Raw genomic sequence first — 26,352 nt, forward strand, 5'->3', positions numbered from 1 at the left:
TTAACTGCTATATTACACACAAATGATTATAATACGGCAAGATGTGCTAATGGCACAAATGAGATTCAGATAACGAGCTAAGGGACTTCAGGAGCTCCCACTGTGGTGCAACGGGATTGGCAGCATCTTGGGAGCACTGGGCCCAGGGTTCGATCCCCAGCCCAGCACAGTGAGTTGAGGATCTGGCACTGCTGCAGCTGCAGCTTAGGTCTCGACTGCAGCTTGGATCTGATCCCTGGCCCAGGAGCTCCCTATGCCACGGGGTGGCCAAAAACAACAACAACAACAAAAAAAAAAAAAATAGAGAGAGAGGTAAGGGATTTCAAAAGAATAGAAGTCACATTAGGATATAGAAAAAGAAAGAAAGACCATACCACCCAGCTATCCCACTCAAGTATACATCCAGACAAAACTTTCATTCAAAAAGACACATGCACCCATATGTTCACTGCAGCACTATTCACAAAAGCCAAGACATGGAAACAACCTAAATGTCCATCAACAGATGAATGGATAAAGAAGATGTGGTACATACACACAATGGAATACTACACAGCCATCACAAGAATGAAATAATGCCATTTGCAGCAACATGGATGGAACTAGAGACTCTCATACTAAGGGAAGTAAGTCAGAAAGAGAAAGACAAAAATACCATGTGATAGCACTTATATCTGGAATCTAATATACGGCACAAATGAACCCTTCCAACGAAAAGAAAATCACGGACCTGGAGAACAGACTTGCGGTTGCCAAGGGGGAGGGAGTGGGATGGTCTGGGAGTCTGGGGTTAACAGATGCAAACTATTGCACTTGGAGTGGATAAGCAATGAGATCCAGCTGTACAGCACAAGGAACCATATCCAGTCACTTGTGATGGAACAGGACAGAGGATAAGGTTCCAAAGAGACTGGGTCACGTTGCTGTAGAGTAGAAATTGAGAGAACACTGTAAATCAACTATAACGGAAAAAATAAAAATCATTTTAAAAAATTAAAAAGAAAATAAAAAGAAAGAAAAAGACTTCATTAAAGAAGCATGAAAAAGAAGCACTAATCTAAATCCACTCTTTCTATACTCCGGGCTGGCCCATCCAAGCACCATCTCCTTCAGAAAGTCTCCTTGGATTACTGCAGGCCACACTATTCTCTCCTGCTCTGTTTTATATTTCGCTGCTCTCTAACTAGTTAAGAAATTATCTGACATGCAAGTTCCCCAAAGACAAGAATACAGACCACGTTTTAGTCTCCTCTCTTCAGTGTAACAAAGAGCAGAACTCAAAGCAAGTACTAAATCTTCATGTTTCTAGAGGGCTGCTGATTACTATTAATCCTTCATGTTGGACTCAGACATAGCAGGAAATAAAGCCAAAATGAGAGAGAGAGCGAGAACGAGAGACAGCGAACAAACATGAGCGCCTCACTGCACAGGACGCTAATCGCACTCTTCCTCCTGGGGGCTGAGCTAATAAACAGGCTCCAAATTCCCCCAGGCTCTTCCCTTTTGCCAATTTACACGGAGCCCCACTTGGAGCATGGGTTTCATTCTCAACACCTGAATCAGGGCTGCATCAGTCAGTGTCCAGATCAGGTGACAGGGCAGCTTCTAGTAAAAGCCAGTTCCTTGGTCTTTGAGGTGCTGAAAACATCCGGAGGGCCCCCACCCTGCTCATTCATCCTCCGGACTTAGGAAAGGGAGAGCCAGGCACCATGCTGTGACCATTTAAGAAAGCATTTTCAATGTCCATTATTAACTCACTGAATCTTTACAACACCCCATAATCTCAAAACAGGGATTCCTGCCTACATTTTATACACAAAGAAACTCCAACCTTAAAATTTAAGTACAGAAACAGAAGAACCTAGGTCTTCTGATTCTTGGTCCAGACCCTGGTGGAGTGACACTATGGATTCATCCAATGAGAGGCTTTCTCTGACCACTCTACCTAAGATAGCACTCTCATCACTCTAACCCTTTGTACTGGTTTTTCATCTTTTCTAGAATTTATTACTGCCACAAATAGAAGGAAAGATATACCATGCTCATGGATTGGAAGAGTTAATATTATCAAAATGACTATACTACTAAGGCAATCTACAGATTCAATGCAATCCCTATCAAATTACCAAGGACATTTTTCACAGAACTCGAACACAGTATTCTAAAGTTTGTTTGGAAGCACAAAAGACCCAGAATAGCCAAAGACATCCTGAAAACGAAAAATGGAGCTGGAGGAATCAGGCTCCCAGACTTCAAACTATACTACAAAGCTCCAGTCATCAAAACTGCATGGTACTGGCACAAAGACAGAAATATAGATCAGTGGAGCAGGATAGAAAGCCCAGAATTAAACCCACGCACCTACAGCCAACTCATCTATGACAAAGGAGGCAAGAATATACAATGGAGAAAGGACAGCTTGTTCAATAAGTGGTGCTGGGAAAACTGGACAGCCACATGGAAAAGAAGGAAATTAGAACACTCCCTAACACCATACACAAAAAGAAACTCCAAATGGATTAAAGACCTAGATATAAGACTAGACACTATCAAACTCCTAGAGGAAAACACAGGCCAAACACTCTCTGACATAAACAACAGCAACATCTTCTCAGATCCACCTATCAGAGTATTGATGATAAAACGAAAAATAATGGGACCTACTCAAACTTCAAAGTTTCTGCACAGCAAAGGAAACCCTACACAACAAAAAAAGACAACCCACAGAATGGGAGAAAATCTTTGCAAGTGAATCGACAGACAAGGGATTAATCTCCAAAATTTATAAACACCTTCTGCAGCTCCACACGAAAAAAACAAACAACTCCATCCAAAAATGGGCAGAAGATCTAAACAGACAATTCTCTAAAGAAGACATACAGATGGCCAAGAAACACATGAAAAGATGTTCAACGTCACTCATTGTTAGAGAAATGCAAATCAAAACCACTCTGAGGTACCACCTTACACAGGTCAGAATGGCCATCATCCAAAAGTCTACAAACAATAAGGGCTGGCGAGGGTGTGGAGAAAAAGGAACCCTAGTACACTGTTGATGGGATTGTAAATTGGTGCAACCACTGTGGAAAGCAGTATGGAGATGCCTCAGAAAACTAAACATAGAACTACCATTTGATCCAGTGATCCCACTCCTGGGCATCTATCCAGAGAAAACCACAACTCGCAAAGACACATGTACTCCGATGTTCACTACAGCACTATTTGCGATAGCCAAGACATAGAAACAACCTAAATGTCCATCGACAGAGGAGTGGATCAAGAAGATGGGGTACATATACACAATGGACTATTACTCAGCCATTAAAAAGAACGAAATACCAGCATTTTTTGCAACATGGATGGACCTAGAAACTATCATGCTAAGTGAAGTCAGCCATACTGAGACACCAACATCAAATGCTTTCACTGACATGTGGAATCTGAAAAAAGGACAGACGGAACTTCTTTGCAGAACAGATGCTGACTCACAGACATTGAAAAACTTATGGTCTCCGGAGGAGACAGTTTGGGGGGGTGGGGGATGTGCTTGGGCTGTGGGATGGAAATCCTGGGAAATCAGATTGTTATGATCATTATACAACTACAGATGTGGTAAATTCATCTGAGTAATAAAAAAATGGAAAAAAATAAATTAAAAAATAGAATTTATTACTGCCTGAAATTATATTAAATGACTACTTGTTTACTATCTTTCTACTTGAATATAAGACAACAGGGACAGAGTTTCCTGGTGGCTCAGCAGGTTAAGGACCCAGCATTGTCACCGCTGTAGTTTGGGTCACTGCTGTGGTGTGGGTTTGATCCCTAGATTCAGAACGTCCACATGCCGCAGGCACAGCCAAAAAAAATAAACAAGACAATAGGGACTGTTATTCTTTGTTTTGTTTTGTTTTGTTTTTTTCAGGGCTACACCACCTGTGGCAATACGGAGGTTCCCAGGTTAGGGGTTGAATCGGAGCTGTAGCTGCTGGCCTACACCACAGCCATAGCAACGCTGGATCCGAGCCACATCTGCAACCTATACTACAGCTCACGGCAACACTGGATCCTTAACCTACTGAGCGAGGCCAGGGGTCAAACCCGAATCCTCACGGATACTAGTTGGGTTTGTTAACCACTGAGTCATGATGGGAACTCTGGGACTGTTATTCTTATTATCTGCAGCATGTCAAATGCCTTGCGGAGTTCCTGGTGCACAATAAGGCCTTAATATTTATTATATGAATAAACAAATACAGTGCAGCCCCCCATGGATCCCCTCTACGTCATTTCTGCCGAGTAAGCCTCCAGTCTACCATCAAAATTCCCATCTATGTCTGTTTCACTCAGCACTTATTAACATCCACTACATGGCAGGCAGTACGCTGGACAACACAGACAGAAAGGAATCCAAACGCGATCCCCGACTCCAGAAATACGACCTAGGGGTTCGAAGCACACAGACAACGAAGAAGTGACAGTGGTGACGGTGATGCTCCTGGGAGGAGGGCCTAACTAGTGGAAGAAGGAGAAGGGGGTTGAGGGACCTCTGCAGGGCAGCTGACATTTGACCTGACCTGGAAAAACAATCACAATTTTAGCCACCAGAGAAGAAGACGGGAATATTCTAGACAAAAAGAAAACCACAAGCTTTCTGAGAGACATCAAAGATCTAGGAATACTGAAAGATTAGTAAGTGATTTTTTTTTAATTTAAGTATAGCTGAGGAGCTCCAAACGTGGCGCAGTGGTTACCGAATAAAACTAGGAACCATGAGGTTGCAGGTTCAATCCCTGGCCTCGCTCAGCAGGTTAAGGATCTGGCATTACCGTGACCTGCACCGTGGTATAGGTCACAGATGCGGCTCAGATCCTGCATTGCTGTGGCTGTGGTGTAGGCTGGCAGCTGCAGCTCCAATTCAACCCCTAGCCTGGGAACCTCCATATGCCGTGGGTGCGGCCCTAGAAAAAACAAAAAAGGATTAAAAAAAATTAAATTAAATTAAATTAAAAATGTAGTTGATTTACAGTATTTCAGGTGTACAGCAAAATGATTCAATGTACACATTTTTTTCAGATTTTTCTGTATTATAGGTTATTATTATAAGATATTGAATATAGCTTCCTGTGCTATACAATAGGTCCTTTTTGTTTACCCTGTTGTTGTTTTTTTTGGTCACACCTACAGCATATGCAAAAGTTCCCAACCAGGGATTAAACCTCCACCATAGCAGTGACCCAAGCCATAGCAGTGAAAATGCCAGGTCCTTAACCCACTGAGCCACTGGGAAACTCCTATTATTTTATATACAGTAATGTGTATGTTAATCCCAAATTCTCAATTTATCCCTCCCCCTGCCCCTTCCCCTTTGGTAACCAAAAGTTTGTTGTCTATACCTGCGATTAGTGAGTAATTTTTAAGTCAAGGAAGGTTGGCCCAAAATCACGTTTTGTTTTAGTTTTAGTTTTGTTTGCTTTTTGCCACCCTGGGGCATAGGGAGTTCCCAGGCCAGAGATCAGATCCAAGCTGAAGTTACAACCTAAGCTGCAGCTGTGGGAACACCAGATCCTTAACCTGCTGTGCCAGGCTGGGAATCGAATCTGCATCCCAGGAGTCTCAAGATGCCGCCGATCCCACTGGGCCATAGCAGGAACTCCCAAATTTATGTTTTTATAAAAGAGCTAGTATCCAAAACCCATACAGACGGAGTTCCCACTACGGTACGCTGGGTTAAGAAATCAGCTTTGCTGCAGGTATTAACGTAGGTCAGAGCTCCCGCTCAATTTCATCCCTGGGTCCAGAATGCTCATATGCCGCAGGTGCAGCCAAAGGGGGGGGGGGATACATATATATATATATATACATATATATATAAACACTCCAAGTTTTGTATTAGGGGTCTCCAGAGAGACAGAACCAATATAACACATAGATATGTAGACATATTAAAAAGGAGATTCATTATGGACACTGGCTCACACGATTATGGAACGTGAGCCAAAAAGTCCCCCAGTCGGCCATTTGCAATCTCCAGAACCAGGACTGCTGGTGGTTAATTCAGACCAAGTCCAAAGGCTGAGAACGGGGTGGGGTGAGGGAGTGTGAGCAGTGATGGCACAGGTCCCACTCTGAGTCCCAAAGCCTGAGAACCAGCAGCTCCAGTGTGGGTGTGGGGGGAGGCGGGTGTCCCATCGCAAACAGTGACAACAGATTCGCCCCGTCCACCCCTCTTTGCCCCGCTCAGGCATATTCTGCAGATTGAATGGCACCTACCACCACAGGTGAGGGTGATCTTCTCCAATCAGTTACTGAGGCAAAGACACCCTCACAGACATTTCCAGAAATAACGGATGCTCAGCTATCTAGGCATCCCATGGGCTAGCCAAGTTGACATATAAAATTAACCATCACACAATTCAAAAACAAAAAGACGAAACCCATTTTAAAAATGGACAAAGGACATATAAATATTTCTCTCTGGATGATACACAAATGGCCAACAAGTACAGGAAAAGATGCTCAACATCATTAGTCATCAGGGAAATGCAAATTAAAACCACAATGAGATACCATTTCATACCCACTAGGATGGCTATAATCAAAAAACTAAAAAAAAAAGTGTGACTGGGTCACTTTGCTGTACAGTAGAAAATTGACAGAACACTGTAAACCAACTATAATAGAAACAATAAAAATCATTAAAAAATAAATTTAAAAAAAAAAACAACAAATGTTGGGAAGAATGCAGAGAAACTGAACTCCCTGTGTATTGCTGGTACAAGTAAAAAATTGTTCAGCCCTAATGGGAAATAGTTTGACAGTTCCTCAAAAATTTAAACATAGAATTACCATATGGCCCAGCAATTCTACCCCTGGTATCTACCCCTCAAGAAGTGAAAACAGATACTCAAACAAGTACATGTATCCACATGTTCACAGCAGCACTCCTGACAATAACCAAAAGACAGAATCAGCCCAAATGTCCATTAACAGATGAGTGGATAAATACACTGCCAATAAAAAGGAATGAAATACTGCTTTATTCTACATGCTACAACATGGATGAACCTCTAAAATATTATGCTAAGTAAAAAAGGCTAGACACAAATATGTGATTCCATTCATAAGAAATATCCAGAATAGGTAAATCCGCAGAGACAGAACGCAGCTTGGTAGCTGCAAGGAGACGGGGATGGGGCTGGGGGCAACAGGAACCACTGCTTAAGGTATTGGTTTCCTTTGGACATGGTTTGGAATCGGACAGAGACGGTGGTTGTAAAGCACTGTGAATGCACTAAAAACCACTGAATCATGTGTGTGAATGGTCAATGTTATGTGAATTTCACATCAATTTTTTTTCAAAAGATGACTGTCTCAGGCATTATACTCTGAAAGGAAAAACTCAAAGCGACCTGGAGTTTACCTATCCACCTGCTCCTTCTTGACCTTCCGGGAAGCCTGCCCTCCCGTCCTGCCATCACAGCAACAGGGATGTTGCCTTGCTTTCATTTTCAAATCGTTTCCTAGGTCAGGCCATGTAAAGTCGCTAATGAGAAAGCAAACTCCCTTTTAAACAGGTCCATGTGTACCTGTTCCCTTTCCCCTAGAGCAGGTCACAGGCAGAGAGCAGGATGCACGCCTTCCCCTGAAGCAGCAGGTGGGAGCTGTCTGCGTAGGGAGTCAGAGTCTGAGTGGCCAGGGAGACCAAAAATACACGCCTCACTCAAGGCCTGAATCTGATTTATTTTTCTTCGGGGAAAGGGTGGGGGTTCAAGAGGAACAGAGAAGTAATTAACAAAAAACTCGGAAGCAATATCTGGTTTCCGAACTAACTAAACTCCCTCAACAATAACTGGGTTCTTGACCTTTCAGAAGCAACAATTCTGATGCCCACGTCTTTCAGAAGAACATAAAAGACTTTACTCCCCAAGTTTGACACGGAGGCCAGGCCTCAGCAGCCCACATGCTGTTTTCATTGCCCTTGGGAGGCAGACCTGGAGGCCAGAGTCTCTGGGCACAGCTTTCACGCTCAGCCATAAGGCTCCGATACAGCAGACACGTCATCACTGAAGCCCCGAGCTCACTCACGCCACAGGGAGTAACCTGCCAGGGCCACAGGCACCTCCTCCACAGGCTCCTCATGCCTTAGAGCCACACTGACAATAAAATCCACCCACAGGTACTTCCTTTCATCCAGGGCCATTAGGTGGCCCTTAAGCACATTCTCGCCAGAGCCCTAAGCTTGATAAGGACTTGCCCGGGGCCACGAAGCCAACACACAAAGGCAAGGCCAGATTTTAAACTCTGGTCTGCGTGCTTCCAAACATCACGCCATCGCACAGGCCAGCACCACGAATCCTGCCCCAACAGGTCCGTGTGTCCAGGAGAAAACGCTCTGATCACTCAAAATAAATCAATGCTTCTAGTTTAACATTACTTTAACAGTAATTCTCAGAGACAGAACCCCCTCAGGCAGTAACAACCCAGAGTACCGACACCCCGAGAAGCACCTGAGAGTGCTATCTGGGCCACTCCACCATTCTCCAGGTCACCCATCTAGCTTCCTGAAAACCCAACCATCTGTGCTCTGCCTTGGATAGCCCTTGAAGGCAAGAGGGGAAACGCCCAGGAGAAACACAATTGCAGAAGGCATGGCAAACAAAACGCCACGCCAGGAGTTCCCGTCGTGGCGCAGCGGAAACGAACCCAACTAGTATCCATGAGGGTATGGGTTCGATCCCTGGCCCCACTCAGTGGGTTAAGAATCTGGTGTTGCCGTGTGCTGTGGGGTAGGTCGAGGATGCAGCTCAGATCTCAGGTCGCTGTGGCTGCGGTGTAGGCCAGCAGCTGTAGCTCAGATTCGACCCCTAGCCTGGGAACCTCCAAGTGCCGCAGGTGCTGCCTGAAAAAAAGAAAAAAAAGAAAATCAATAGACCTGAGACCCAGTCTCAGTTCTGCCCCTAATTACTTATATGACCCTGGGAGGTCATCTGCCTTCTTTGAATCTGTTTTCTCTGCTATAATATGCAAATAACAATTCCCTCCCATCATACCTCACAGGTTTGCTATGGACATAAGAAGCACAAAACAGGTCTTGAAGGTGAGAGTGCTTTGAAAAGTGCAAAGCGCAAATTAATCTGAGGGGTCATTATGACACAACTACCACAAGCTGGCTGGAGAGAAGATTCATGCCCATGAAACAAGTAGAAGGTGAAAGAGTAGTTAATTCAGTGCCCAGTTACATGGCACAAACTGAGACGATTACGGTCAGGAGAGGGGTAGTCTCTGGGATTGGTCAGAGACACTGCAGAGAAAGAAGGCCAGGGCTGAAGGGGATACAGAGCAACACGGCAGCAAAAGCTTGGAGCCAGGGAGGGCAAAGGGCGGCCTCGCAATAGAAGTACAGCAGGGCGGGATCAGACGCCGGGTGGTGGGAGGCCAAGGTCAGGGAGGCCGGGAGGCGCAGGTGGGATAAGGCCAGATAGCGGAGAGGCCGGTCAGCCAAGGAGCTAGAAAAGGATGCAGTTGGCCACAGGGGGCCGTGCGTGGGGTGGGCAGAGCTGGATTTCACAGCAAACATGGATTGAGCACTAATGATGTGGCAGGCGCTGTCACAGGTTATAAGGAGCCAGAGATGGAATGAGACACGCACCTCGGGACTCTGTCTGAATCCTACTCTTCCACCTGCGGTGACACAGACATCAAAGTACAAGCTTTATTTATAACCACAGAATTCTGGATTCAGGTCCCTGCGCCACCACTGCTACATAAATGACCTTCATCAAGGAACCAAAGCTCTCTGATTAGCAGTTTCCTCATTTGCAAAGCAGAAGCGATGATAATCTTTCATAGGAATGGTGTTGAGTAGGAAATTATATAAAGCAGTTAAAAAAGCAAATTGGCGTGTGCCTGCTCAACACACAACAAATAATAACTATTATCATTATTCACCAGCTTTGCGACCTTGGGAAGGCTGCTTAACTTCTCTGGGCTTTGGTTTCATCATCTGTAAAGGTCAAAAGGTTGTGGTAAAAATTAAAGGGAATAACTGTTCGAAAGCACCTGGCGTGAAGCGACAGCTCAGCAGAACTCCCTCGCTCCCCTCTGTCTCCTTGCTTAAGCCCACATCTGGGGTCTCCCTGGTAGCGATGCGAGCTCCCAAAGGCGGGGACAGAGCCCACAAGAGCATCTACCCTCTCTGCTTTGAGAAGGCACCAGCCCCCAACCCCCAGACTCACCCTAACTTACCCCAAGGCCCAACACCCCCACCCAGGAAGGTGTTCTTTGCACACTGCTTGCCAGGCGGCTTCAATGTTACCATCTGACCGCCAGGCAGCTCCCCTGCGGACCCATCCTCCAAGAAACTGCGCCAGAAGAGAAAGGCCTGAAGTCTAAATGTCGACAAAAGCAAGGAGAGTGGTGTTTCAGGGTCTTAAGATCCCACTGGTCTAGCGCACTCAGGACAAGGGCAGGCAAAGCTGCTGCCACTTCCAACAGTTGCAGGAATGTCTCGGAAGGAGGCCCCCAGCCTGCTGGAGTCACCCAGGCAGGAGAGATAATTAGGTGTTCACTAGCAAAGGGCAGCTCATACATACCTGATTAACCCATGCGAACACGCTCTGCTTCATGTTCTGTTAGAATTTACAACAGATTCGGGACAGAAGTCAAGCGGCAAGGGCCGTTCAAAGCTGTAACTGACCATTACCGAGGGGCGTGCCTGCGGTGGGGGCGATGGCTGGCTAAAAAAGCCTACTCCTGAGCAGGTGGGTCGTCCCTCCAGGGGACGCTGCTCTTTCGGGGAACAACCTCTGCACAGACCTGCAGTGCAAACGTTATCTTGCCCTCCAAGACAAGAGCCAGCCCCCCGCAAAGACACGGGAGACGCAGGGAAGCGGCGCGTGTTCATTCCAACACTCTTGCTCAATCCCTGGAGCTTCCGTTTGTGAGGAAATAATACCAGGAATTCTAATCTCGCAAATTAGGAAGGCATAGTCCGATCAAACCCGTGAAGCCGTTGGCCAGGCTGCCCCAAGCAGATCTGCTTCACCCTTGCTAACTCCATCACACTCTGCAAACCAGGAAGGGAAAACAAAAGGAACCATCTTTTACCAAGACTTGTACAAAATTTTTTAAACTTTTCCTTTTTTAAAAAACCCTCCCAGGGAGTTCCTGTCATGGTTCTGTAGAAACAAATCTGACTGGCATCCATGAGGACGCAGGTTCAATCCCTGGCCTTGCTCAGTGGCTTAAAGGATCCGGCATTGCCGTGAGCTCTGGCATAGGTCACAGACGCGGCAGCTAGGATCTGGCGTGGCTGTGGCGTAGGCTGGCGGCTACAGCTCCTGATTCACCCGCTAGCCTGGGAAACTCCAGATGCCGCAGGTGCAGCCCTAAAAAGACCAAAAAAAATAAAAAACAGAAAATCCTCCCAGAAGTTCCCTCATGGCTCAGTGGCTTAAGAACCCAGTGTTATCTCTGCCGTGGCCCTAGTTACAGCTGTGGCGCAGGTTTGATCCCTGCCTGGGGAACTTCTGCATGCCACGGGTATGGCCAAAAAAAAAAAAATCCTCCCAATACTCCTCTATGATAGCTAATCCTAGTCCCATTTCTATTTATGCTTTTACTTCATTTTACTTTGGAGCAGAGAAAGATTTATTGCAGGGCCAAGCAAAGAGAAATAGGTGGCTCATGCTCAACAACCCTGAAGCTAGTCTCCCTTTATAAATGAGGAGTCTGAGCAGCAGAGAGATTAAGCAATTTACTCAGAAAAGGGGCTGGTAAGCGGCAGAGCCTGGATCTGAACTCAGTCTATCAAATTCCACAACTGGGCCTCTTCTTTCCACAAATATTTACTGAGTGCCTGCTATGTGTCAGGCACTAATCTTTTTTTTTTTTTCTTTTTTTTTTCTGGCTACACTCATGGCAAGTAGAAGTTCTAGAGCCAGGGATCAAACCCTCACTATAGCAGCAACCTGAGCCACTGCAGTGATAATGCTAGATCCTTAACCCACTGTACCACAAGGGAACTCCCTCAAGCACTAATCTTGAGTGAATACACAGCAGTGTATAAGACAGACAACAACTCCTGTCTTTTTTTTTTTTTTTTTGGCCACACCTGAACATGAGCCAGGGAACAAACTGGTACCACAGCAGTGACAACGCTCCATCCTTAACCACTCGGCCAGCAGGGACCTCCTACCAAAGGAACAAACTTTTGATGTTAAAAACACTAAGTGAATATGCTATTGTCATAGAAAAAGCCGTGAAAATACTTAACGATTTTTTTCAAGTCAATGAGAAAGATAATTCAACTTATAAAAATACTTTCACAGGCCTCCCATTTCCAGGGAAGCCTTCATCCTGTGAAGTAAGGCACACCAACAGGCAGAGGCTGCGGAAAGCCTAACACCCAAATGCAGGGCTAATAACTTAGAGTTGATAACTGAGCATGCTCTTTGCAAAAATAACCCAAGCACCTGCAGTCATCCGGAATATTCCAGCAACCAGGGCCAGGCTGAGGGCTCTGTCACACCGCTCTACTCCAGGGATCCCTGATCTAACTCTTTTAATCACAGGAGGGCTATTTTTTTTTTTTTTTTAATTGTAAAGCCAGATGCAAGGAAAATGACTTGAGGGGAGAGAGGCCGGGAACCCAAAGGTCCTCTTGCCTAGAAACCCCTGCTGCCTCCAGGACAGCACAGCACACCCGGCAAACCAAGCAAACCCAGGCCAGGCTTTCGGCGGGGAACCAGTGGAGACAACGCCCCAAACCGTTCCAGGACCAGCCCGTCATGATGCCTGAAATTCCAGCACCATGACTTCCTTCGGGTCCTTAGTGAGTGAACCCGTCCCAAGTGCCACACCCTGCAGGAGTGCGGGGAGGTCGAGCGCGGGAGGAAGAGCCAGCCTCGGTGGGTGTCCGGCAGACTGGAGGGGGCAAGGCGCTCTGGAAAGGCGGGTCAGAGGATAATTCTGGGAGGATAATGGGAGAAGAATGTTATATGTGTGTGTGACTGGGTCACTTAGAAAACTGACAGGACACTGTAAACCAACTCTAATGGGAAAAAAAAATCATTAAAAAAAAAAAAAAAAAAGAGGGAGTTCCCGTCATGGCTCAGTGGTTAACGAATCCGACTAGGAGCCATGAGGTCACGGATTCAATCCCTGGCTTTGCTCAGTGGGTTAAGGATCTGGTGTTGCCACGAGCTGTGGTGTAGGTCGCAGACACAGCTCGGATCCTGCATTGCTGTGGCTGTGGTGTAGGCTGGCGGCTACAGCTCCAATTAGCCCCCTAGCCTGGGAACCTCTATATGCTGTGGCCATGGCCCTAAAAAGACCAAAAAAAAAAAAATTTTTTTAAAAAGGAAAAGAATTCTGGCTGTAGGAATTGAAGAGGTCTTTCTGGAGTCAGGGAATTAGCTCAGCTTAGAAAGGCAGGAGAACATGAAATCATTTGTACTGCCTCTCTAGGAATGTAACCATACATTTCGAGAGACCCGTACTTGAATTCTGGTTGAGTTGCTTATAGGCTGTAATGATAATCAGGCAAATTATTTTCCTTTTATGAGTATTTTCTCCTCTATAAAACAGGCATTGTGAAAAGATGCAGCCATATCTCAAAACACAGCTATATAAAACCCTGGTCCCACCTGGACACACGATGGGACTTAACCAACATCCCTTTCTCTGCTGAGAACAGGAACGCGCATCCGGGAAGGATACCCCAGGGCAATGGCAATCACCTGCCAGCTAACAGAGCAGAGCCCTTTGGGGGCTAATAAAACAGACAACTGACCCGAAAGGGTACCTGCAGAGTCGGGAGAGTAGGAAATCCAGGCACATACCTGGATCCAGGTCTCAGCCTACATCTCTCTCCAGCATGAACTGTGTGGCAGCTCACTCTAGACAAACAGTACATCATCATGGACTTAGTCAGATGAGGAAGTGGAAGCCCCCACCTCAGCTCCTCGGGAAAGACAGCCCCACGCTGACTTCGGGTCGCTAGGAGGCTGGAGCGGGACCTAGTGCAAGGAAACCACTGGGTCCAGCTGCCAGGATTTTAATTAGTCCAACCTTAAAAGTGTGCAACCACGGAGATTAAAAGGAGCCCCCAGGGAAAGCCTCTGCCCTCCACTCTGTCCAGCCAATTAAATCTGCTCAAGTGCCCTAATTTTCATCACCGAATTCCGGGGGGAGTCCGGCCTCGCCAAGCTCTGACTTCTGGCTGAGAGCACAGGCACGTGCTCAGCTCAGGAAGAGCAGCTGGGTGTGGGCTGCTGGAGAGGCAGCGTCAAGCATGAGACCCCGACACCTCCGCTACATCAGTAAACAAAGAACTCCCCTCTTGCCGGGTCCTAGCCCCTCCCCAGTGTCCTACTGTGACCTACCCTCCCGGGGCTGAACCCTAACCACCAAATCCACATTGAAAAGCTAGCAAAGGCTAGTTCTTCTCCCCGCCCACCACCGCCACCCCCACCCCCAAGGCACATGGAGTTCCCAGGCCAGGGATAGAATCTGAGCCGCAGCTGTGACCTATCCAGCAATGCTGGATCCTTAACCCTCTGTGACACAGCAGGAACTCCCGAAGGCTAGTTCTGATTCCCAGTCCAGAGTACCCTCAACCCAGTAATGCCTGTATTTTAAAGGGGGGTTTTCCAAAGTGAAAATGACTTCGGGGCTCATAAGAATTGAGCTGAATGGCAAACCAGGGGGCAAACGTGAAAACGGAGGCATGAAGGGGGAAGGAGCCTTGTTCAAGTTAATGACAAGATATTATACGCAGGAGTTCTCCTACGGCACAGTGGGTTGAGGACCCGGCATTGTCACTGCAGCAGCTTGGGTTGCTGCTGCCACACAGGTTCAATCTCTGGCCCGGGAATTTCCACACGCCATGGATCTGGACCAAAAAAAAAAAAAAGATCTTATACTCAAAAGCCAACAAACATCATGTTTCCTAAGGCTCAGTCCTCTGCCTGACAACTGTTCCAGGGTAGCCACACTTCTCCAGTTGTCACTGAGAGGTGAAAAGCAAGGTTGTAAGAAAAAGCGAGAACCTAGGAGACCTAAGAGAGTAAAGAGAGGGGAGACATAAGATAGTAAAGAGAGGGGAAGAACCAGGGTATTTAATGTTCTTTTTTTAAAAACTAGCTATTTCAGAAAGAAAGCCATGAAGACTCAAGAGAACTAAGCTGGAAAGAGGGAAAAAAAAGAGGGGAGAAAGGTTCAAGAGAAACAGTGGAAAGAAAATGCGTTAAGACAGAAGCTACAGGAGTTCCCGTCGTGGCGCAGTCGTTAACGAATCTGACTAGGAACCATGAGGTTGCGGGTTCGATCCCTGCCCTTGCTCACTGGGTTAAGGATCCGGCGTTGCCGTGAGCTGTGGTGTAGGTCGCAGATTCGGCTCGTATCTCGCGTTGCTGTGGCTCTGGCGTAGGCCGGCGGCTACAGCTCCAATTCGACCCCTAGCCTGGGAACCTCCATATGCCACGGGAGCGGCCCAAGAAATGGCAAAAAGACAAAAAAAAAAAGACAGAAGCTACAAAACAGTAAGCAGCTATTTTATTAATCAGAAAATCTTCTTATGGAGCTCCCTCTGTGGCACAATGGGATCGGTGGCATCTTGGAAGCACTGGGACGCAGGTTCTATCCCCGGCCCAGCACAGTGGGTTAGGATCCAGTGTTCTGTAGGCTTGGGTCTCAACTGTGTTCGAATCTGATCCCTGGCCCTGAACTCCATATGCCAAGGGGCGGCAAAAAATGAAAAGAAAATCTTGCAGCGTTCCCATTGTGGCTCAGCGGTAACGAAACCCCATGAGGACATGGGTTCAATCCCTGGCCTCGCTCAGTGAGTTAAAGATCTGGCATTGCCGTCAGCTGTGGCGTACGTAGGTCACAGACTCAGCCTGGATACCGGGTTGCTGTGGCTGTGGTGTAGGCCAGCAGCTACAGCTCCAATTCAGCCCCTAGCCTGGGAACCTCTGTATGCCGACCTAAAAACGACCAGAAAAAAAAAAAAAAAAAAACCTTCTTGCAATCGCCCTCCCACTCTCTCAGAGGGTGTGTGACAAGACATCAGACCCGACGGCAGTTTCAGGCTGCCCCACGACAATGAGCTGAGACAACCCCAGACCTGCTACGTGACCATACATGAGCAGCCTCCTCCCCTGTCATGAGGGCTCAGGAACATGGACGCCAAACCGAAGAGGGGACCACAGCAGGACTCCAGGCACTAGCTGTGACCAGCAGGGCGCCCTGGTGCCTCTGTCCCGAGACACGGCTACTCTAGTCTAGCAGGAGCTTCCCCTCAAAGCACGGCCTAAACCGGCTAACACTCTGCGGGCCGCCTCAAGCCAGCTGGGGCTGGAGGAAGCCCCGGCGGAGAGGGACGGGAATCACCTTCTCTCAGCCAAGGACACCTGACAGGGTAGCATCGCGCGGGCTTCCTTCGGCACCTCTGTTCCAGCACAGACAATCAGAGATGAGTGACTGTGGGAAACGGCGTGTGTTCCCAGACCTGAAGCCCCAACTGAGGTGACTGCATGGCCTAAAGAGAAAGCTCTTCCATGCAAAACTGTGAGTTTAAGTCCGCTCTTATTGGGCCAAAATATTCACTATACATACGGCCCCAACCCAAGCCGTGATCGCGGAGTAACACCCCGCACAGCTGTGGCGCGCTTCACAAAATGCCCTGGCCCCCGCTGCCTCCCAGAGGTAGAGATTAAGAGTCCAGCCGCTGCAAAGCTGGAAACGAAAGGCTCAGAGAGAACAAGCCATCTGCTCGAGACTTCATGAATGGAACATGGCAAAGCCTGGAGCTGATCCCAGGTTTTCCTGCCTCCGAGATCCTCTGAATTTCCCACAGTGAAGGCCCAGCTTTGATAGAAAGCCCAATAACTAAAAGCAAGAGACCTGGACTCTCAGACTCGGAATCCACCAAGGATCTCCTGTGCGACCTCAGGCCAATCCCTTCCCTTCACTGGCATCAGAAAACTCATCTGGAATGGAGAGACGCCAAACGAGCAGGGAAAGAAGAGACTTGATTGGCTCCCAGAGAGAGTGCTGTGAGAGCAGTCCCTGCCCAGCCCTTCCGAACAAGTCAGCCACCCTCTAGGCATCAGCCCCAGCCTGGCCTCCTTAAGAGTGCCACAGAATTTCTGTTAAGGACACCGCCAGGCTCCTCGTTCCCCACACCCAAGACATGGGTGTCTCTTTCCTTCCCTCCCTACACTTAAACGCTTAGGTCCTTCTGATTCTGCCTCCACCATGCAGACCTGAGCTCTGCTCGTGAAAAACTGCAGGCCCCTGCCTAGACTCCCTGCCTCCAAGCTCCCTACCAATGCATCATGCACATTCCGTGAGATTATCTCCCTAAAGCAAAGGTCAGGTCACGACTCTCCCCTGCTAAGACCTGCAGGGACGACTTACGGCCTACAAAGGCAAGTCCAAACTCTTTAGCCTGACACTGAGGCCCTCCATTCTCTGTCCTCAATTCATCTTTTTTTCTTTTTTTGCCTTATTTAGAGTTCTCTCCTTCAGAGATGCCCCTCTCCAGCCGACCTGGGCCACCTAATGTCCCCTAAAGACTCTTCACGCTGTCCTACTCCATGCCTTTATCCAAGGCATATCCTCTGACTGGAATGCTTCCTGCAATCTACCTTCTATTTCTGAAGACCTACTAAGCTGCTTCCTCCTCCATAAAGCTTCCCTGATCTCTCCGGGCAGAGGGGGCCTCGTTTTCCAACAGGACCGCAGGTTACCAGTCACAGGGCACGGACCTTAGATTGCCTTGCGCAAGAAGCTATAAAACGGGAGACCCACTGCGAGGATGAAACCAGACCGTGTATGTCAGAGGATCTAGCTCAATCCTCATGTGCAGCAGGTGCTCAACAAACAGGGGCCTCACAATCAAGGACAACGTCAGTACGCGCCTTGGCTTCCCAGTCACACTCAGTGCTTTCCCGGGCAGGGGAAGGGAAGCACAGCTTCACTTCTGCTACACGGCAAAGCGACTCAGTTATACACATACGTACTTTTTCATACTGTTTTCCCTTCTGGTTTAGCACAGGATACTGAACACCGTTCCCCGTGCTCTGCAGCAGGACCTCGGTGTTCACCCGACGTACATGTTAAATGAAGGGTAAAACGCCGCGTGGATTCAGACTTTATGCCAAAGCCCGTACCCACGAGCGCTCAGCCGTACGCTGCTTGTGGAAGATGCCGTGGGGACACACGGCGCCCCGGCTCTGCCCCTCACCCATGCGGTACTCCCACGCAGAGTTCCTAGGGGAATGCGCTCTCTCGTTCCCTTCCCCAAGCCCCAAATTCTAATCCCAGCTGATTCCAGGCCACTGAGGTGACAGAACAAACTAATGCCACTAACAGTCTGATAAGGTGCCTGCTTTTTAACCCAAATACACATCTCTACTGAAGTCCACAGAGCTGTTTCCTTCCCTCTCAACGTTATTAAACAAAAATAGGAACAGCACTGGCCTCTGGGTCAGATAAACCTAAATTCAAATCCAGGCTTAGTCACCTTGGGACAATGACTTCAATTCTCAGAGTTACAGCTTCCCCATCTATAAAATGAGCAAAAATGTCCGTCTTCAAGGGTTGTTATACAGATGCAAAGCTCCTAGCCCAGTGCCTAGAAGATACAGGTGCTCAATAAATGGTAGCTCTCATCGTCACTCTTATCATTACAGTCGTGTGAGTTGTCTTAATTACATATTTATCTCTCTAGCGATACGCAGTATGAGTTCCAGTGAACTTTGCTCTTGTCAGCAAAAGTTTCTTGCAGCAAGACCTCCACAGGTCTGAGTACCCAGCAACACGCAGGCACAAACACACAGACACAAGCTGCTTTCTAACCCGTGTATGTGTTACACTCGAAGGCACCCAGCTCCCCTGGTCCTACATTCCAGGTGCCGGCTCTGGGAACTTGGCAAACACAGGCACATTTGTTTTAATGTACATTGTAGTGATGAGAGTTCTAAGAGCTTTCTGAGAGCGCTAAGATAACCCAGAGAGGCCAATCAGGAGCTGAGCTACTGAATCTCACCGGAGAAATGAGAGGCGTGTGAGACCTGGAAGCCCGCCCGCCCGCCCGCCTGCCCGGCTGTGGGTGAGGTTTTTGGCCATTACCTAGGCCAGAACTCAACACTAGGCAGCCAGGAGCTCTCCAAGTGTGGCTCACAGTGGAAAAGGACGGGTTTGTCCCAGGTGGGCCATGCTGTCACCGCTGTCTGATACCTTTGCCCCCTTCACCCAGTCTCCCTGCCGCGTCTCCCTAACGCCTTGAAGGAGAGCTGGTGTGACGTCCGCCAGGCTAGAGTTCCCTGCGGCCCAGGGAGGCTCAGCATCCGAGACAACACTCCGAACGCCAGCGATCCCCACTCTGGACTGTCCTCTCTCCCTGCTGCACACCAAGCCCCTCCGCCATCCCACAAGCCAGGCGACGGGACACAGTGCTGCTCAACCGGCTGCCTCAAATCTGACCTCCGGGGAACCCGTGTGGGCCATGGAACCAAAGGCAGGGAGCAGCAGGACCCAAGGAAGCCTTGCCTCCAGTCTCACGTCAGGCCTCCGCCAGCACAGCCCTGCCCCATTCCTACCGCAGCCAGCCACGGTGGCAAACAAAGACTGCCGGCCAGAGGCCAGGGCCGAGCCATCCCCCAGTGAGGACAACTGTCTCTGAGCGCAGCTTCAGCGGGTACCCAATCAATAGGGACAAAGTACCAGGCAGCAGAAAAAATAGTGCCCACAGGATGCCTCAGAAATCACCTGCAATGTGAACTCCACCCCTTCACCCAAAGCTTTTCATAGGAACTGGCATCAATTTACTTGGCACCCACCCCCATGACTCCTCAATCCAGGGGCAACGCATTATTACTCATCTTGTATCCAACAAATACCCACCAGGCATGTGCTCTTGGACCAGCACCGGGATCGATAACCAAGGATGGTGCTACGGTCAGAGAACAGACGTGGCTCTTGCCCTCGGGAGAGAGGAAAGCATGTGGAGGAAAAGGCTTGAAAAGCTGTACAACCCTTTCAAATAACTTTTCTTTTGTCTTTTTAGGGCCGCACCCACAGCACATGGAGGTTCCCAGGCTAGGGGTCAAACTGGAGCTGCAGCCCCCAGCCTACGCCACAGCCACAGCAACGCCAGGTCCCAGCCCCTCTGGTGACCTACACCCCAGCTCACGGCAACACCAGATCCTTAACCCACAGAGCAAGGCCAGGGATCGAACCTGTGTCCTCACAGATAATAGGTTCATTACCGCTGAGGCACATGGGAACTCCCCTTTCAGAGAAATTTTGAGTGAGGAAAATGTAGGTTGGGTCATACTGTCAATAAGGGCTCAGGCCAGGCCCCAGGGCTCTTGTTTCCCCATCAAGCCACCTCTTGCTTTACGAGGCATGAGCAGGGTGTGCAGGGCACAGGGTACCGCAGGTGCAGCAAGTGCTACTGGCGTCTGATCAGAGACGAGAACCTGCAGCTAGCACTGACATCAGGAACACTTCGCAGAGGATGGAGAGGCCAGGTAGGAAGGAAGGAAGAGAAGGGAGGCAGGAAAGACAAAAGAGAAGCCGAATACAGTATGTTCTGCAGACCAGGACAAAGAAAAAAAGCCCGGCTGGGCCAAGATGCAGAGAGGGGGACAGAGGAAGACGAAGTGGGCAAAGTGGTCCAGGGCCAGAACCCTGGGTCAGGGAGGAAATTCCTACCCACAAAGGGCTTTAGAGCCTCAGCATCTCTATTCCAAGCTCCCCAGCAGAAAACAAAAGTACAGTGCTGCAGGCCCACTTCAGGTTTTTCTTCGCGTGGCTTCTCACTGAAAAAATCTACTCCACTCTGATTAGCATGACAGGGCCAGAGCCGTCCCTATTCAAGCCCTGCTCCAGCAAGTTGTGCCAACACAAGCAAGGCTTCGTCAAATTCTCAGTGTCCAGTAAAGCTTCCCCTTGGCACCTTTCGGGCGGCCATGAGTAACCCTACAGGGCTTCAGACACATCTATCCGCCTGTAGAGGCCCCAAATCTAGACATCATGCAACCAGCTGAGCCGAACACCAGTGAGACAGCAGTACAACGCTCTGATGCAGCTCTGCAGGAAGCCTGCTCTGTGCATGCCAACAAGCAGACCTCTCCTTGCTCGAAATGAAATTGCCAAGGGAGCACAGAGTACAGATACGGGCCACCACACGCCACAGACAGTCCTGGGCGTCTTTTCCGGTACCTCATGCAAAAGCTCCCTCGCTGGGCAGCCCTTGACACTGACTTTGCATACTTGCCATTCGGCCCAGCCCAGGGCTGTGAACACAATACGGTATTGTTGACTGCTTTCTGGTCGTCCTCTGTGCAGGCCTCAGATCCCCTAACAACCCACACCGGCTACTTTAGGGGAAAGAGGCTCCATGACAGTGTGGGAACAGCATGTGAATGATAATCAGACAAAATGAGATTCTGGCCTCAACAGAGACCTTGGACAAATGTGTTCCTGTCGTGTGCAAATTGAGGAGTTGAGGAGAGATGGTACTTGAAAGCCCTCCCAGCTCTGACCTACCAGGATGCTAAGCCCTAGCAGCCAGCACCAAGAGCCCAAAAGCTCAGAGTAAGTTTTTCAACTGTCCATGTGTAAGTCCCAGGGCCCCTTGTAAGTCTGGCTCTCATTACCAAACCGGTGCGTAGCAGCTCCAAGGTCACTGGCTACACACTGTGCTCCAGCACGGAAGGTACCAACAAGGAGCTGGGAGGCAGGACCAGAACCCAGGCTAAAAAGCTAGTTTCAGACTGGGTGTAAAACAGGGGAGGAGTACAGAAGGAAGGGCCGTCAACTCTCCATGTCAAAGCAATGAAGTCACACGTGAACTGAACCAGAGGACACAATACCAGAGGGAAGACAGACTCCACCAGACTCCAGGAGGCAAGCAAAGGAAATTGGAGAAAAGCTAAGAGGACGTAGCACCTAACAGCCATCGCTCCCAAGATGGTGGCCCTAGAATGCTATCCTAGGCATCCTCTACGGGGGCCCCCAGTGACCCCTGCCCGCCTGCAGGTCATGCCTGTGAGTCATCCCTTCCCCTTGAGTGGGGGCTAGACTAATTTTTTTTTGGCCACACCCACAGCATGCAAAAGTTCCTAAGCCAGGGACCAAACCTGAAGCACGGCAGTGACCATGCCAAATCCTTAACCACTAGGCTACCAGGGAACTCCCTTGACTTGCTTCTAACAAATAGAAGGTGGCAGCATTTGTGGCATCCGAACTACACAATCAGGCAGTAAAAAGATGCGGCTTCCCCGTTGTGCGCTCCTGGCTCACTTGTCCTGGGGGAAGCCAACTGCCAGGTCATGAGGCCACCCAGTGAGGAGGCCCATGTGCCAAGGGACCAAGGCCTCCCAACAACCACATATATGAGCTTGAAAGCAAATACCCTCCCCCGGGAGTTCCCTTATAGCACAGTGGGTCAGGGATCTGGCGTTGCCACTGCAGCAGCTCAGACTGTTGCTGTGGCACGGGTTTGATCCCTGGCTCAGGAACTTCCACATGCCACAGGCATGGCCAAAAAAAAATAGAGAGTGTGTCAAATACCCCCCAACTAAGCCTTGGAGCCCTAGCCCAAGAGCCTGACTTCAACTCCACGAGAGACCTTGAACTAGAGGCACCCCGCTAAGCAGCACCCAGATTCCCAACCCACAAAAACTGAAAATAGTAAATGTTTGCTATTTGCAGCCACTAACTGGGGGATACTTTGTTACGCACCAATGCAGGTGGGAACCAGGCCCCTCTGGTAGCCGTTTCAGGTCTGCAGGTGGGGCCAGGGAAGTGGTGACACCCAGTAAAAGGAAGGGGATATGGACCAGAAATCAAGTGAAACACCAGCACCCAGCCTTCGCCAACAGCTTCCCTGCAGCCTAGAGTCAGCCATGAGGAAAAGCCCAGCCTGAACACACCCAGAGTCCCACGTAAGCCCCATGGGGCCCCCTGAAGTAAAATAACGCAAGGGTAGCAGGTTCAGAGAAGCAACTTCCGTTGGAAAGGTGCTGCCATAAGGAGAGGCTGAGATTCGGACCGAGGCTTTTCAGGCCCACAAGAGCAAAGGTTGAGAGGACCCAACTCTCCCCAGCAGTGCCGAACCTCGGAGTTCATAAAGCCCCTGCCCCCCGTCAGTTGTCTCACGTCATCCTCGCTGCAGACAGTCGTGAGCGTCATGCCTGCTCTACAAATGAAACACCGAGGCCGAGAGAGACGCGGTGACTTACCCTCCAAAGGGTGCACCGAGAGCAAGAACAGGAGCTGGAACTCTTCAGCTCCCCCAGAGCCGGATATTTACGTCTGTGGCTGTGGCCAACTCAAACCCTTCTGCCAACCAAAACCAATCATCTCATCATGGCTTCCACCCAGCCCCACCCACCCACTCATTGCTCAACTCTCCTCCCCACTGCACACAGGTTCTCTGTGGGATTAGATAGTCTCCCAGCTACTTCCCCCCCCCACCTTCTTTTTTTGTGGGCTTTTTAGGGCCACACCTGCAGCATGTGCAGGTCCCCAGGCCAGGGGTCTAATCAGATACAGCTGCCAGCCTACGCCAGAGCCACAGCAACTCCAGATCCGAATCTCATCTGGGACCTACACCACAGCTCACGACAACACGGGATCCTTAACCCACTGAGCGAGGCCAGGGTTCGAACCCACAGCCTCATGGTTCCTAGTCGGTTTCATTTCCGCTGCGCCACTATGAGACCTCCTCCAGGTACTCTTAACTGTGTTCTCCTGATAGGGCCTGCAACAAGACAAGTTTGGTTTCCTTAAAATCCTAGACAAACTTCTTCCAAGTGAAGTGAGGCTGTTGGACTCAAACTGTTCTGGGTGAATTTTTTAACACAAACAAAAAAAAATGAGAAATTCTAAAACAGTGAACTTTCTAAGAGTTCCCATCAAGGCGCAGTGGAAACGAATCCGGGTTCCACTGGGTTAAGGATCCGGCGTTGCGGTGAGCTATGGTGAACTGCAGACGCAGTTCGGATCCTGCATCCAGGATGATGGGGTAGGCCAGCAGCTGCAGTGGCTGTGGTGTAGGCCAGCAGCTGTAGTTCCAATTCGACCCCTAGCTTGGGAACTTCCATATGCCACAGGTGTCGCCCTAAAAAGCAAAATAAGTAAATAAATAAAACAAACAAGCAGGGACCTTTCTAAATAAGTGAAACTTACTTCTTCTACTTTACCTAGCCCTTGTGAAGGAAAATTTTTTCAACTTCTAAATAAGGGCCTAGTAAACTACAGTAGGATCAAAACCAGACAATAAATCCCCTTCGATTCACTTTTACAAACTCTACAGTATGTAAAGTAGACCACAAGCCAAGTTTCTGCTGGGAGCTTGCTGTCCTAACCCTTGAGGAGTTTCTATCAAGATAGGCAGGCAGGCACATATACTGGTAACTCCACCATCCTCCAGGGCAGCTCTTTGAGGCAGGGGACTAGACTATTTAAACACCTTCATTAACAAGGGCTAGAGCAGGACCACTGGGGCTGAGGCTCTGCACGCCAGCCTGGTGAGGGAATCACGGACAGGTAATGAATGTGCTGATAAAATAACGTCAAGGGGGAGATCCCGCTGTGGCTCAGCAGTAACAAACCCACCAAGCATTCAGAGGACGCGGGTTCAATCCTGGGCCTCGCTCAGTGGGTTAAGGATCTGGCATTGCCGTGAGCGGCAGTGTAGGTCTCAGACGCGGCTTAGGTCCTACATTGCTGTGGCTGTGGTATAGGCTGGTAGCTGCAGCCCCGATTTGACTCCTAGCCTGGGAGCTCCCATATGCCTCACATGTAGCCCTAAAAAGCAAAATAAACTAACTAACTAATCAGCCCTGGGGGGGATGGGAAAATTATTTAAAAAAAAAAAAAAAAGAGTTCCCATTGTGGCTCATTGAATAGGAACTCCACTAGTATCCACGAGGACACAGGTTCGATCCCTGGCCCCGCTCAGTGGGTTAAGGATCTGGAGTTGCCATGAGCTGTGGTGTAGGATGCAGACACAGCTCAGATCTGGCGTTGCTATGGCCGTGGCATAGGCCAGCAGCTACAGCTCTGATTCAACCCCTAGCCTGGGAACTTACATATGCCAAGGGTGAGGCACACACACACAAAAAAAAAATCAAGGACTTATACTTCAAGTTTTTTTTTTTTTGGTCTTTTGTTGTTGTTGTTGCTATTTCTTGGGCCGCTCCCGCGGCATATGGAGGTCCCCAAGCCAGGGGTTGAATCGGAGCTGTAGCCACCGGCCTACGCCAGAGCCACAGCAACGCGGGATCCGAGCCGCGTCTGCGACCTACACCACAGCTCACGGCAACGCTGGATCGTTAACCCACCGAGCAAGGGCAGGGACCGAACCCGCAACCTCATGGTTCCTACTCGGATTCGTTAACCACTGCGCCACGACGGGAACTCCTACTTCAAGTTTTAAAAGAGAGAAAGGGGAGTTCCCGTCATAGCTCAGTGGTTAACAAATCCGACTAGGAACCATGAGGTTGCGGGTTCGATCCCTGCCCTTGCTCAGTGGGTTGAGGATCTGGTGTTGCCGTGAGCTGTGGTGTAGGTTGCAGACATGGCTCAGATCCTGCATTGCTGTGGCTCTGGTGTAGGCTGGCGGCTACAGCTCCGATTGGACCCCTAGCCTGAGAACCTCCATATGCCATGGGAACGGCCCTAGAAAAGACAAAAAAATAAAATAAAATAAAAAATAAATAAAAGAGAGAAAGGAGGTCCTGCTGGCCAGTGTTGTCACTGCTGAGGCACAGGTTCCATCCCTGGGCCAGGGAACTTCCACATACCAAAAAAAAAACGAGAAAGAGAAAAAATAGCAAACGCTTGATATACAGATCTCCAGAGTTATGGTTCTGATCCTGCCACATTTTTTTTTTAGCTTTTGTGACCAAGAACACAAATTTCTCAGCTATAAATTCTTCACCTTTAAAATGGACATGGAGGAGTTCCTGTCGTGGCGCAATGGTTAACAAATCCAACTAGGAACCATGAAGTTACGGGTTTGAGCCTGGCCTTGCTCAGTGGGTTAAGGATCCGGCATTGCCATGAGGTGTGGTGTAGGTTGCAGACACGGCTCAGATCCCGAGTTGCTGTGGTTGTGGTATAGCCCGGCAGCTACAGCTCTGATTCGACCCCTACCCTGGGAACCTCCATGTGCCGCAGGAGCGGCCCAAGAAATGGCAAAAAGGCAAAAAATAATAATAATAATACAATAAAATGGACATAGAGGAAAAAAAAAAAAACCTGCTCTACCTACTTCCAAAGTTAAGGATAAAAGAATAGACTGAAAACAGATAAGCAGATCTGAGC

General features: G+C 48.9%; 1 protein-coding gene across 7 annotated transcripts in view; it reads right to left on the reverse strand.

The window, feature by feature from the left end:
• STIM1 (stromal interaction molecule 1) overlaps positions 1 to 26,352 on the reverse strand; it is a 203,074-nt gene that overhangs the window by 169,996 nt on the left and 6,726 nt on the right. The window contains exon 1 of one of the 7 annotated variants that reach the window (XM_047753984.1): positions 23,262 to 23,285. The exons of the other annotated variants lie outside the window; for them this stretch is intronic. The gene's annotated coding sequence lies outside the window, so the exon portion shown is untranslated. Of the gene's footprint in view, positions 1 to 23,261; positions 23,286 to 26,352 lie in introns of those variants that run through there. 7 annotated transcript variants of the gene reach the window in all.

Source organism: Phacochoerus africanus, chromosome 11, assembly GCF_016906955.1.
Source record: "Phacochoerus africanus isolate WHEZ1 chromosome 11, ROS_Pafr_v1, whole genome shotgun sequence".
In the NCBI taxonomy this organism is placed as follows: domain Eukaryota; kingdom Metazoa; phylum Chordata; class Mammalia; order Artiodactyla; family Suidae; genus Phacochoerus; species Phacochoerus africanus.